Raw genomic sequence first — 12,606 nt, 5'->3', positions numbered from 1 at the left:
GTCTCTAAGGTGCCACAAGTCCTCCTTTTCTTTTTGCGAATACAGACTAACACGGCTGTTCCTCTGAAACCTTCTTTGCAATCTGCAAGATAGGATTCATTTTGCTGTTGCTCTTCTTTTCTATTCAGCATCACCCTTCCTGTTGCAAAACCTCAGGAAGTGGTACACTGTGACACTCTGTTACAGTACCACCAAAAAATCCCGAGATTTTGGACACAGTCCTCAGGATCAAAGTGAGCCCCCTTATCTCCTTTCACTCATTGGTCTAAAGCCTGAGGTTAGGCATTGTACCTGGCTAACTGTATATAACCTTAAGGTGTCTGTTCCCCATCAATAAAATGGACACAATGATACCCACCTGCTGTATAACGTTTTGGTTGGGTAGATTAAGGAATGCTTGTAAAGTCCTTTGAGATCATTATAAGTAGCTATTGTATGTGCATAGTATTTTTATTTTCACTCTATGTTGTGGTTGGTTTTAGAGTAGCATCAGACTGGCCTGGAAGAAGTCTGTTGTCAGGCTGGGTGTTATTATTATTGTTATTATTTACACATGATGCTTATTATTATTTCAAGTGACTTACCCATTGACTGGAAACTAGGAAACACATTCTCTTGCCCCAAATAAGCTACAGTCCAGATTATGGCTATCCATCCCTCTTCCAAACAGCCAAGGATGGTGGAATTTCAAGTACATCCATGAATTTTTATCTTTTTTACTTAGGTATCTTTAACATGGCATATCTACCCTCCCCCCTTTTTTCCTGTTTAAAGTGGTTGTCCATCAATCAATGGTCCCTCTAATTTTTGACAGGCCGTGTGCGCAAAAAATTTCTTCTGCGCAAATTGTTGTACTTCTGTGCAAATTTTTGTGCGCGGGGTGTTTCGCCATGTGCGCAGGATTTAGGATCTGTGTGCACATGCCCACGCGCACAGCTTAGAGGGAACAGTGCCGTCAATAGATCCATGGACTGTGAGTCTGTCTATCTACATTCTATCTACACTCATCTCTATGGTATCTGAATGCCTTGACAATAAAGCTGCAGAGAGGAAAGGTCCAGGAGTCAGGGAGGTAGCTCAGCTGTAGAAATTATTTTTCAGCAGATAACACTTTATGAAAATCAGAAGCCCCCAAAACCGTCATCGGTTGTGTGTGAATGTGTGTGGGGGATATGGGGAGAAGTATGTCCTCTCTCATTGTTTAGCGGTCTTCCTTGAGTTTTAGCCACATGTGGTTTAACTGTCCTAAAAGAATATAGCCTAATTTTCCCACTCTCTCAACAACTCAGTTATCAGATGAATATTAACAGGATCTTTTCTCCAGCCACATGTTTGTGCTGCTAGTCTGGCAGCCAGCCCAACAAATGGATGAGATTCCACTTTTACATGCATTGTCATTGTTGCAGATACACAAAACCACGTTCTGGAAGCACTTGGACATTTTTGACACTGTATAAAACAAACAGAAAAAACAATTACATTTGTATCACAGCATCCCCTTGCTTTGAGTAACAATGTATCACATTACTGTATCCTTTACAGCTAGGAGAAAGTTTAAAACAGTTCTGATTTAGGGACAAACACTCCCCCTTAAGCATGTAAATGGCAGAGAAAACAAGCATACTTCTCCAACCGTATGCAGCATTGAAAGAGCTGTTGGCCACTACATTGTCCCCTTAGGACCAACAGGTCTTATGAGAGACTAGGGGCCATGGACATAATTTCTCACATGAATTATGTGGAGTTCTACAGGAAATGGCAATACTGTGTTGGCAGTTGTCTGGCCATTGGGAACATCCACTCACAGCCACCTACCAGTCGGTCATAGCAATATTGTAGTCTAGTCCTTACACAGTCTTCATCAGCACTGAGTAGCTGAGAAACTTCCAGAACTACAGTGCTTGCACAAGTGCTGTGCTTTCAATGGCTGGGTCTACACCTGATGCACGGCCTAACCACGAATCATAACTTACATTGCCCTGACAGAGCCTGCCATGCTGAGTGGCTGTTCTCCAACTTCTTCACCCTTTCCTGACCGTGCCCCTTCTGGCTGCACAGAGCTGGGCAGCCACTAAGAAGATGGAGAAAGACTGCAGATAGTTATCTGGTGGGTAAATACCACTTTCCTTCACAGCTTCCTTAGCCCTTTATCTGAAGATTACCCAAGATATCATCCCCCAACACCCTGCATTGCCCAGAAGAGACTTTAAGTGTCTATAGCTTCTAAAAGTGAAAGTGGAACAGTCATATGAAATTTGAACAAAGTGCAAATTCTTTTGACAGGAAAATTCCAGAGAGACAGGGGCATTAAAGCAGTTAATTGTCTGACTTACAGTGCAGGAGAAGCAAGGATGAACCTAGTTCTTCAGATCTGTGTTCTTATATTAAAAAACCAAGATCTCAAGTGAGAAAGTTGGAAGATTTAGTTGACATCATTTTTTTATGATTCTGACATAAACTCAACACCTTAATGAAACAAGAATATTTTACTTTCAAACATTTCAGCCCTCTCAGACATTCGGAAGGATCAGCCCAAGAAAGACTCAACACTCCGACCTTGTACTGACCCTGATTTCTGGGTAGAATCCAGCTGGTGAATACATAGACTGGAGAGCTGCTTGTCACCAGGAATTCTCTATACTGTATAGAAGGAAACTAAATCTTCATGCCACAAATTGCTCTGTATGATAACAGAGATCACTAGCCAAATTGGCTTTTAAACCTCCACTTGATGCAAAATCAGCTTTGGTGAAAGCAGCCATCCAAGTCAGCATGTTACTCCAGATATGACACTGGGATAAAGAAGGGGATAAAGAGAAGCAGCAACAACATCATGATTAGAGCTGGTTTAAATTTTTCAAATGTAAAAATTTTGACAGAATTTCAATGGGGGGGAAGGAGTGAGGTGAAATAGGAAAAATGTTAACAAAATAAGGCACAATGAGCTATGGAGACACCCGACTATTTCCACAAAATTATGAGACAGGGAAATGGCAACCACTGTGTTTAAAAATCTGGCCTGTGATGCCAGAAAGAAAGAGCTAGTGGTTGTTGTGGTTTCTCCTCCCAACATGGAGCTTCCAAGATGGTGATTGTGGTGATTCACTCTGAAAGGCACCATAATCTTGGTCTCTGTGTCCCTTGGATCCTGCAGACCAGACTTCATGGTTGGAGCCTCAGAGTTTAATTAAGATTTTTAAATCCATGTTATGAATTAGGCAAGAAGGATATTAAAACATCTGATCCCAGTCTCCCACTCTGGCTGCAATAACTCACCTTCATAAGTGGTTTTTTAAAACCTTTTTTGTACGTTTTTCCCCTCACATTTTTCTTCCTGTCCCCTAATGACACATGTGCAGGTACTTCACTAATCCTCTCTGACTTGCCAGACCTTCATTCTCAGGAGGATCTATCTTCAGTGCTCTTTGGTCGCCACTCCCTGTGGGAGAATAGCTGGCTGTGAGGAGGTATCTTTGATTCAAGTAGGAGAAAATGTTGCCAACGATCTATTCCTCAGAGTCCTTAATATAGTTAATGTAAGGGTCCTCTAACAATATTCTGCCCAGCAGTTCCCTCACTCTCAGAAAAGTGCTCTGGAAGTGTCATATTCTGGAGTATGTGTTTGTTTCTTTGCTTGGGATTTTGCTTTATCTGATGATCAGTTGTGAGATCTTCTTGAATGGTATCAGAATGGTACAAAGACTCAATTCATGGAAGTTTCAGTAACAAAACATCCATCCTTGTCCTCTTTTCACACTTATGTTTTTTATACCCTTACACTGTACAAACCCTTTGTTAGTCAAAGAATTGCTCGAGAATATAGTGGGTGGCAATTTTATCCCCTCCCACACCCCGATATTAGTGGATGCATAGATATGTTGCTTCCAATGTGCAATTCCTCATTACTACCTTCAGGCTGCTCTGCATGACACCAGCTGATCACCACTCCATTTGGCCCATTCTGATAGCTGCAGATGCCGGCAGTCCTCCTGCATCACAGTAAGAGAAAGCAAAGGTGTTACTACATATGCGGTATAGCACAGGGAGTTCTTGCACACAGGTAGAATCCTCAGGTGGCCAGTTCAGCTTTGGGCACATATTTATCTCTCATTTCCATAATATCTGTGTTGCAGATGGGGACCTGAGATATGAAGAAGCTAAGTGACTTGCCCAAGGTCACACAGGAAGTCTGATGCAAAACAGGGACTTGAACCCAGATCTCCCAATTCCTAGTCTAGTGCCCTAACCACTCGGCTACTTTTCCTCCCAAAGCCAAAGACCGCTGGAGGATCCATCTTATGTATATGAACTCTTCAGGGTGGAGGACCTGTCCCTGGAAACTACCTACTAAATTGTAAGCTCTTCTGGAAATACCTAATGAAGGGCCAGATTGGGCAACCTTTATTCACACTGATACATTGGCCTGAGTCGGGCTACTCATGTGGGATAAGCATCTGCCAGCATGAGTAAGGGATGCACAATCTATGCCCAATAGGAGGAAATACCTTAAATGTTGTGCCTTTGCAGGAAAACTGCATTGCTATTTTTCCTTGTTTTCTTCCCAGGGCACAAGAATTCTGTGCTGCTGGATAGCCATTTACTGGAAGATATTGCATTGAAGTTACATTGTGTATCACATTAAAGGTTATAACAGTGCTTTGTATTTTGAAAATACTGTAAAAGAAAGCATCAATCATGCAACCACAGTTGATAGACTCAGAAGGGGCCTCCTGGGTCGTCTTGGCCAAGAGTTCTATGAAGCTGGAAGGATTCAACACACACCTTTCTCATAAATGTAGCTAACCATTCCTTAAAGACATTGAGTTATTTTTCCATAAACACCTCAACTAGGTAAACTAGTCTGATTGACCTTACTGTCAAAAAGTGTCTCTTAACACTATGTATAAGCAACACTTTTCCTTTTTTTTCAGCTTTAGCTAACCAAGAAAAAAGGGCAAACACAGTAATGGGCAACATTGCAAACACGACAAGTAGTTTTGCTTTCACTTTACTGCCATCATCTACCATAAATCTGGATCTACTACAGATACTTGGTTTCTCAGTGCAGTCTCTCTGCTACTTGTAGTATCTATCTTACTTTGTCTCTGACTTTCAGAGAGCCAACATTACAGAGTGTAGAAATAACAAAGACATATGATAAGCACTTACCGATTCAGAAAGCCATTCAAATCCTACACCAGATAGTTATAGTATTTATTTCTATTTTTCATTTTATTGGGATTTGTGGGGTGTTTTCACATCTGGACCATCAGGGTTGTGGAGCACAGGCTTTCTTCAGGCTCCGTCATAGTGCCAGAGAATTTACATTCTCCTCCACCAATTACACATACAGAAAAATAAATACATGACTGTTTAGCTGTGTGTTGCAGCAGTGGTAATGAATTGTATGCTGGCTGTTGCCCCATAGCTCTCTGCCTTCTTTCTCTTAATGAACATTAGAAAAAATGGAGTTTGGGTTTTTTTAAAAAAAATAGCGTTATTAAATTGCAGACATGCTTATTTTCAAGAGCTTCTTGGGCTGTTGTCTAGATTGCAATCCCCTTCTACACACACCCAGACATGGCGAGAGGGTCTCACAGCCCAAAGCTTCTGCCCCTTTGAACACACTGTTTGTGAGCCTGCTGCTTATGTGGCTGGCTTGAACTGCCCATCTGTCTCTCTACCCCTCTATCCTTGCTCTAAAAAAGCACACTCCCTTCCTCTTTTCAATGACCAGGAACAAAGTAACAAACTAAGTACAGGACTGAGGCACTAAACTCGAGACTTCTGGGCAGATTCTGGTTCACTCTCCCCTTCACATGGCTCTAGTGGTGCAAAGGGAAGCGCAGGGTGGCATACCATCAGTGTAGCAGCAATATGCCATACCCTCCTGGCTCACAGTGGCTTAAGAGGCTTAACTGGGCATCTGAGGATTCCATCTGTGTACATAAAGGAATTCCCAGGTTGGGTGCAGTCACCAAAGGATCTGGCTATCCCCAGGTGCGGAACTCCCTCTTATGACTATAGCAACCAGGTGTAAGTGAGAACAGTCTTCTCACTGTTTTATCAGACCATTTCTGCTTCTATCCTTTGACAGAATATGCAGCGGTACTACAAAATAAATCAAAATCATTAAAAAGGTAAAGCATATTTCTGGACAAAAGTTTAAGGCAGATGTTACTTTACCTGACTGGGTTCCAGCTGGTCATCCTAAGTGACCATGTTCTAGCCTAGGGAGCCCTCAGCAATCTTTTTAATATTGTTATTCATAATGTTAAGCAAAGAAACACATTTTAAACTGGCTGCAGTAGTAAACAGCACACGCACTTCTTCAGAAGGAGATTTATGTATTTTGGATTAAGTACCCTGAACTTGCATTGTTCAAGGGCAGATTAGTTAGATTGTCTTTATTTGATGTTTCAGAGGTTACCTTTGTCAGTGCTCTCCATACACAGAAGGAGTATTATGGAATGACCAGAAAAATGTCAAAGCAGAGTTAATGCCAAAAGAGCAAGATACAAAAGAAAGCAGGATAATTTAGAAGGAACACTATGATACTAGGTTTGAAGGAATGTCAGTATTACCCCATCCACACTTTATCCCCTTCTTCCTGTCTTCTTTGCGTCTCTCCTGTCACACATTATTAGACTGAAGTGTGCATGTCCTCCTTCTCAGCTCAGTGTCAATCATGTCACAAAGACCTAAAACAATCCCTGCAAATAAAAAGACATTTTTAAAAGATAACTCTTGGTACAATATATGGAAAGCTAGACTCGCTTTGATTTTAATTGTTTTAAAATACTTGTTTACTCCTTAAACCAGGTAAAGATATAGGTAAAAAAATGCACAAGATTCATTAGTTAAGGACAGAGAATGGTGAGATTTTGCTAATAGTTCAGAATTTAATATTATAACATATCCACATATGATAAAGTTGCAAGGGAGTATGAAGTACCATATGCAAAGAACCAGCCTACATAAAAGAAGGATAAAAATAATGATATTTTTTACTTTCTTTTCAGTTAACCATCACTTTTCTCCTCATTTAATCCCAACTCAAACTTCCCCCACAATAAAGGAAAAAAGAAAAGAAACCCATAACCCCAGCTCAACCCTTATTCCCTCTCTGCCCCAATCCAGTTCACACTAAGAGTCACAATGAATTGGTACTGCACACAGTAAGTAGAACCTTTCATCTAATTTAAGTTGCCTACTTAAGTTCCATCAAGAGCACTCATGTCAAAATGGTATCTACTTATTGTATGCTGACAATTATTGTACCATTGCTTTTGGGCAAGAGCCATCTTTTTGTTCAGTGTTTGTACAGCACCTCGCACAGTTGGGTCCTAAGCATGACTGAAGCTATTAAGCACTATTCCAATACAATACATACATACATGCATACATACCTATTGTCTAATCTTATTCAGAACACAAACACCAATCAGAAGATGTAAATCATTTGATATTTATGCTAGAACATGGCTTACCATTTAAGTTAAATTTGCATCATGCTCAATATATTGAATACTATCCAGTGCTTTAGTAGAAGATACTATTTTCCTAATGTAATACAACACATGCATGCTGAGAAATTTTTGGAAAATTGTATCATCTTGCAACATTAATGGACAGGCAGTATCACATGGAAAAACACACTTTCCCTCTCTATATCTTTGTCATGAAAATTCCAAATAGTCCAAACATACGGTGATGATTACAAGTTTATTAAAAAATAGGGATTTGATTTTACCTTGACCCAGCAGAGCACCCGAATAGCCATACAGCTAATCCACATTTACGTAGAGTTCATTCCCAGGAACTGTGAGCACTTGGAATGGACTGACTGTTGTTTAATTCAGTATATGAGCATGAATATTGTCGGGGCTGGATTGTTGAGGTTTTAGAATGTGCTGTAATCTAATGTCTATCACTGTAGTAGCTGAGCACCTAAGAATAATGCATTTTGGGTTGAGGGTGTTGATTAAGGGGCTAGGGCATGCTTAGATGGGCAATATTGGATTTCAGAATATCTTTCTTGTGCAATTATAATAAGTTGTGGGCAAATATGTTCAGGTATAGTGTTTTGAACTGTTGAATTGTCCTGTTTTTCATTTTTAGAAGAGCACCTAAAGATGCGTGCTTTATAAATAAACAATGTGTGTGGAATTTGTGTATCTTTATGGCAAGTTACGTATCAGACTGACAACATGTGCCTCTCGATAGGGGCTTGACACAATGCTGTCTTTTCATTGACTTCAGTAGGCTTTGGATAAGGCCTTTGGTATTGTGTACATACTATATATTAAGTGTGTGCAAATGTATGTGAAAAATTGTGAATGAAAGACTTTGGAAATTTCAACCCAAATTTCACAAAAGGTTCAGTTTATAGACTTGTTGATATCACAAGGAATTCCTCAGAATCTCTGAATATATCTTTATATAGTACTTCAACATGAATATTCTCATCCAACTCCTGACAATTCAACTTTAACAGTAATGGTCCTGTCTTTGAAACTCTACAAATACTGTACAAGGAAGGTGGGCAATTTATTGATTCAGAGTGATTTTGGAGAGACACATATGAGACAGGTATTGTATCAGAAGACACAGACTTTATACGTTAGACTCCTGGAAAATATATATAGGAAAAGAGATAGAATACAAAAGTTTGCACAAATGACATTAAGTTGGCACCTGAATATGAAGCTATCCTTCTGTTTGATATCTTTTTAGAGTAATTACATGATAATAGGAGAGGCAACAGGTATACACAAGTTAATTGGCCAGATTTGAATTTCGTGGACATGATAACTAATCAGAGCACACTGAGAATGTTGTTGGAATGCCATTTAAGAACTGTTTGGTAATAGTCAATCCAATCAACTAGCAGGAGCAAAAAAGGTTATTATAGTAAAGGTTAACAAAACCATTGCATTATCTTCCTCTTTCAGGGGCAACACAGAAAAAGAGGCTGGAGAAGTCATGAATATCAAATCAGACACTTCCTCATTTCCAACTTTATTTCAGAATGCCATGGTTGTTTGGAAATGCTCTGTTCAGTAAAGCTAGGACATTTGGTGTGTCATGAATGAAAATATTTGCAAACTGGCTGTAATCAGTCTGACACAAATCTTCATCGATATTAATAACTCAAAACCCTGGTAAAGTCTTAAAATCTAGGGAAGTAAACAACAGAGAAGTTTGAAATTGGATGGAATGCAGGGTCTTTTTTGGTAGGAATGACAATCTTGTGGCTAAGGCACAGAACGGAATTCTATTCCCACCTGTTCGCAGACTTGGTATGTGACCTTGGGCAAATCATTCTCTTTCTCACTGCCTCATCCATAAAGGGGGAATACTAGTTTTCCATTGCCCCTTACAGGAGCATGATAAAGCTAGAATATTTAATGTTTATAAAGGCCTTTGCAATCCTCAAAGGGAAGGATGGAAAGTGGCTATTACCAAGTACAATTTTCTTCTATAATTATTTCAAAATTCAACATTTCTGGTATCACCCTGTAACAGAAGAATGAGATAATGCTAGGTTTCTGTTTGATGGAGGTAAATTCAGATCTAATATCACTGATGTGCTGTATCTTTAATACAGTGCCATTGAGAAGTATGCACATATTTCCCATTGCTGCTCTGCTGATCCACTGAATTAGTTCACCTGGAATATCAGTACGTGAGCAGGCAGAAAATGGAAATAAGATGCTCTGAATTTTCAGTAGAGAGCTGGGACTTTGTCATTTAGTCCTGTCACGATAATATGGAGTGTCACACAATGTAACAACACAACACACCCACAGTAAATGACGAGTGTTCAAAGTGATGTACAGCTCCTGTCAGCTACAAAACCTTCTATTTGTTCACAGAATGTTGGAGCATTTCCAGCAAAAAGACCACACTGGAGAGACACACATACAAAGTTTGCTGCAGATGGATTTCTTTCATGTCTCTTTATGAGATTGGATGTATAATATGAACACACAGAAAAATTCTCCTGTTATTACACTTGCAAGAATGCACTCCTGTCTTCCAACATGCTAGTACTTTCCACAAATTCTTTAGAAATTTACCTCTTTTACTTAAATTGGGCTGGATGTCATTAATAAAAGAATGGTGTAATGAAAAACAATTTATAAAATTATACTGCAACCTAGAATTGCAGGATTCAGCTTTTCCTGCCTGAAGAAAAATAAATTCTGAAGCATTAAACTTACTTTATCAAGCATTACACCTGACATGCTCTCATAAATTTTACATATATGTTAAGTTATTTTAATATTATGCCGGCTTGGTTTAAAATATTCTCATGAAGTAACTAAAATGGAGCTGCTCAGCCATAAATTAGACCTAAAAAAATACTCAGATTTCCTCACCCCTTTCCCCCCCCCAAACCCCAACAACAATATTTCTTTACTTACAATCATGTGGTGTGTGTAACTTAAATTGTCCCTGGCTGAAATACCTTGTATGTCTTAACAGGACTACCACAGAATCAGTGAGCCATATTTCTGTAAGGTTAAATACACACTCTTTGCACTTTTAGAAGTGTCTTGTCTGAAACCAGATGTTAATAACCCCTTGTGTGCCACACTTCAATGCGTGCCCAAGGCCATGTCTTTTTAAAGGTGTGGGTACATACATTTTAATGGGACAGTGATGGAGGAGCCCTGTAGCAGACCTACTATTCTGATGGGCAACCGCAGTGACAGACATGAGGAAACTGCTAGATTTCCTTGAACAACCGATCTTGCATAACAGCATGCATGCACTCCTAGTCTGTTTTGTTTGGCGCACTGCCTCTTGCAGCACAGCATTCCCGAAGACCGTTAATCCTTATGAATGCAACTGTTTAGTGTGTAAGCAACAAGATATGACAGGCAGTTCACTTCAGAGTAATTATAGCACCCTTCAGGTAGTATTACAAGGCAAACGTCTGAAGGAAGACACTTAGACTTGTGCATTTACTGGGAATTATTGACATACAGTAGATATAATATTATTGACAACTAAACATAAAACTCCATTTGTGTCCCAAGTTCTAAAGCTATTTCAAAGTCACAGCTAAATTACACAAACATTAGCCTATCTAGACATAACAATAATGTTATGAAATCCCATCAGCTTGTTGCCGTTTAGACAGAACACACACTACATGTGTCTGTAGGGCCATACTTGGGTAGCTCTGTAGCATGCAATGAGGCCCAGACACTAAAGTGATTATGTCTGAATACTCCTTATCTGATTTTAAAAGCTGACAATACTACACATCTGTGCTTGCATGTTTCAGCTGTTGTGCCGCAATGCCAGTATTTATTTTGCTCCTGCAAGTTAGTTTTCCTTGAGAACCAGCAGGGGTCTTCTTCAATGATCTGAAAATGTGTGGGGAGGTTGTTCTGTAGCTCAGTCGGTGAATGTTAACCTGAGGCTGTCATTTCATTTAAACATTTGGTTTACGTCTTCCATGTCAAAAAGATTAATGTCTTGACTTTAACAAACTGAATTCATTGCGTTTTTAGGGAGCTTTTATCTTCCTGCTTAGAGGTGGAGTTTCAAAGTTTCTTAGTTAATTGAAAAAAGAAAAGGAGTACTGAGCATAAGCTTTCATGATGAAGTGAGCTGTAGCTCACGAAAGCTTATGCTCAAATAAATTGGTTAATCTCTAAGGTGCCACAAGTACTCCTTTTCTTTTTGCGAATACAGACTAACACAGCTGCTACTCTGAAACCTTAGTTAATTTACATTGATATGTAAAGAGTTTTCAGGCCATTCTAGTCACTTAAGAGGTTTTCACTTGCAATGTGTCTCTGTAATTATCAGTGGAAGCCTCACTGTATTTTATTTTCTCACTTTTATTGTGCTACCCACAGATCAAGGCACTTGGGATAACAGGTCCTACATGTGGTCTAGTGCTTATTCACCATTCTGGATTAAATGAAGACTATTGTTTCTACCAAAGGCTTTATGAAGATACTGAAGCAGTAATTGAGAAGCAGAAGTGCATTTATGGAAGCACATCTGAATGTCTTCTCTGCACATAATTGCATCAGGTATTCTGCACTCACATGCAAGTCCTTAAAAAAAAAAAAAGCTTATTTTTAGGTAGAAGCCCATGGTGGGCAGTAAATTACACATCATTTTCCCAGACTAGTAATTAACGCTGTTTGCTGACTATCTGAATTGTTTCACAGTAGTTCAGCACAGTTCTAATAGTTATCACCATCCTTATCATAGATTCAATATATGAGTCTTCCAGCTTCACACACAATATGTCTAAGGTTAGGCATTATCACAAATACATTTTGTTTGTTTCTCTTGGCCCTTTAGAATTATTTTTTTCAGAACTCTGCAACATCTCAGTTGCTCTGACTCTGTCATATAAACCAGCTGAACTGACGTTTGCTTAACAGGCAAGAATTTGAAAGTCAAAAATAAACAGAAACTGTGTAAATAAGTAATGCTATTAGTTGACATAAGATTTTTATATTTATTCCAATATTGGTGGGTCTTCCAAACAGTTGCTTGGAGCTAATGAACGTTTGACCTCCCTCAGGTTGTTGTTGTTGTTTTTTGTTTTGATTTGGTGTTTATTTGTTT

General features: G+C 39.3%; 1 protein-coding gene across 34 annotated transcripts in view; it reads right to left on the bottom strand.

The window, feature by feature from the left end:
- LOC125633483 (uncharacterized) overlaps positions 1 to 12,606 on the bottom strand; it is a 786,124-nt gene continuing 773,518 nt past the window's right edge. For 31 of the 34 annotated variants that reach the window (XR_012667812.1, XR_012667817.1, XR_012667811.1 and 28 more), the window contains 5 exons: positions 6,585 to 6,713; positions 3,910 to 3,989; positions 3,277 to 3,439; positions 1,974 to 2,071; positions 1 to 1,449 (listed from right to left, as the gene is read on the bottom strand). The gene's annotated coding sequence lies outside the window, so the exon portion shown is untranslated. The remainder of the gene's footprint in view (positions 1,450 to 1,973; positions 2,072 to 3,276; positions 3,440 to 3,909; positions 3,990 to 6,584; positions 6,714 to 12,606) is intronic. The other 3 variants (XR_012667819.1, XR_012667803.1, XR_012667822.1) reach the window with 3 other exon arrangements.

This window comes from Caretta caretta, chromosome 3, assembly GCF_965140235.1.
Source record: "Caretta caretta isolate rCarCar2 chromosome 3, rCarCar1.hap1, whole genome shotgun sequence".
NCBI lineage: Eukaryota > Metazoa > Chordata > Testudines > Cheloniidae > Caretta > Caretta caretta.
Note: the sequence above shows the minus strand (reverse complement) of the source record. Positions and strands in the feature narration are given on the sequence as shown.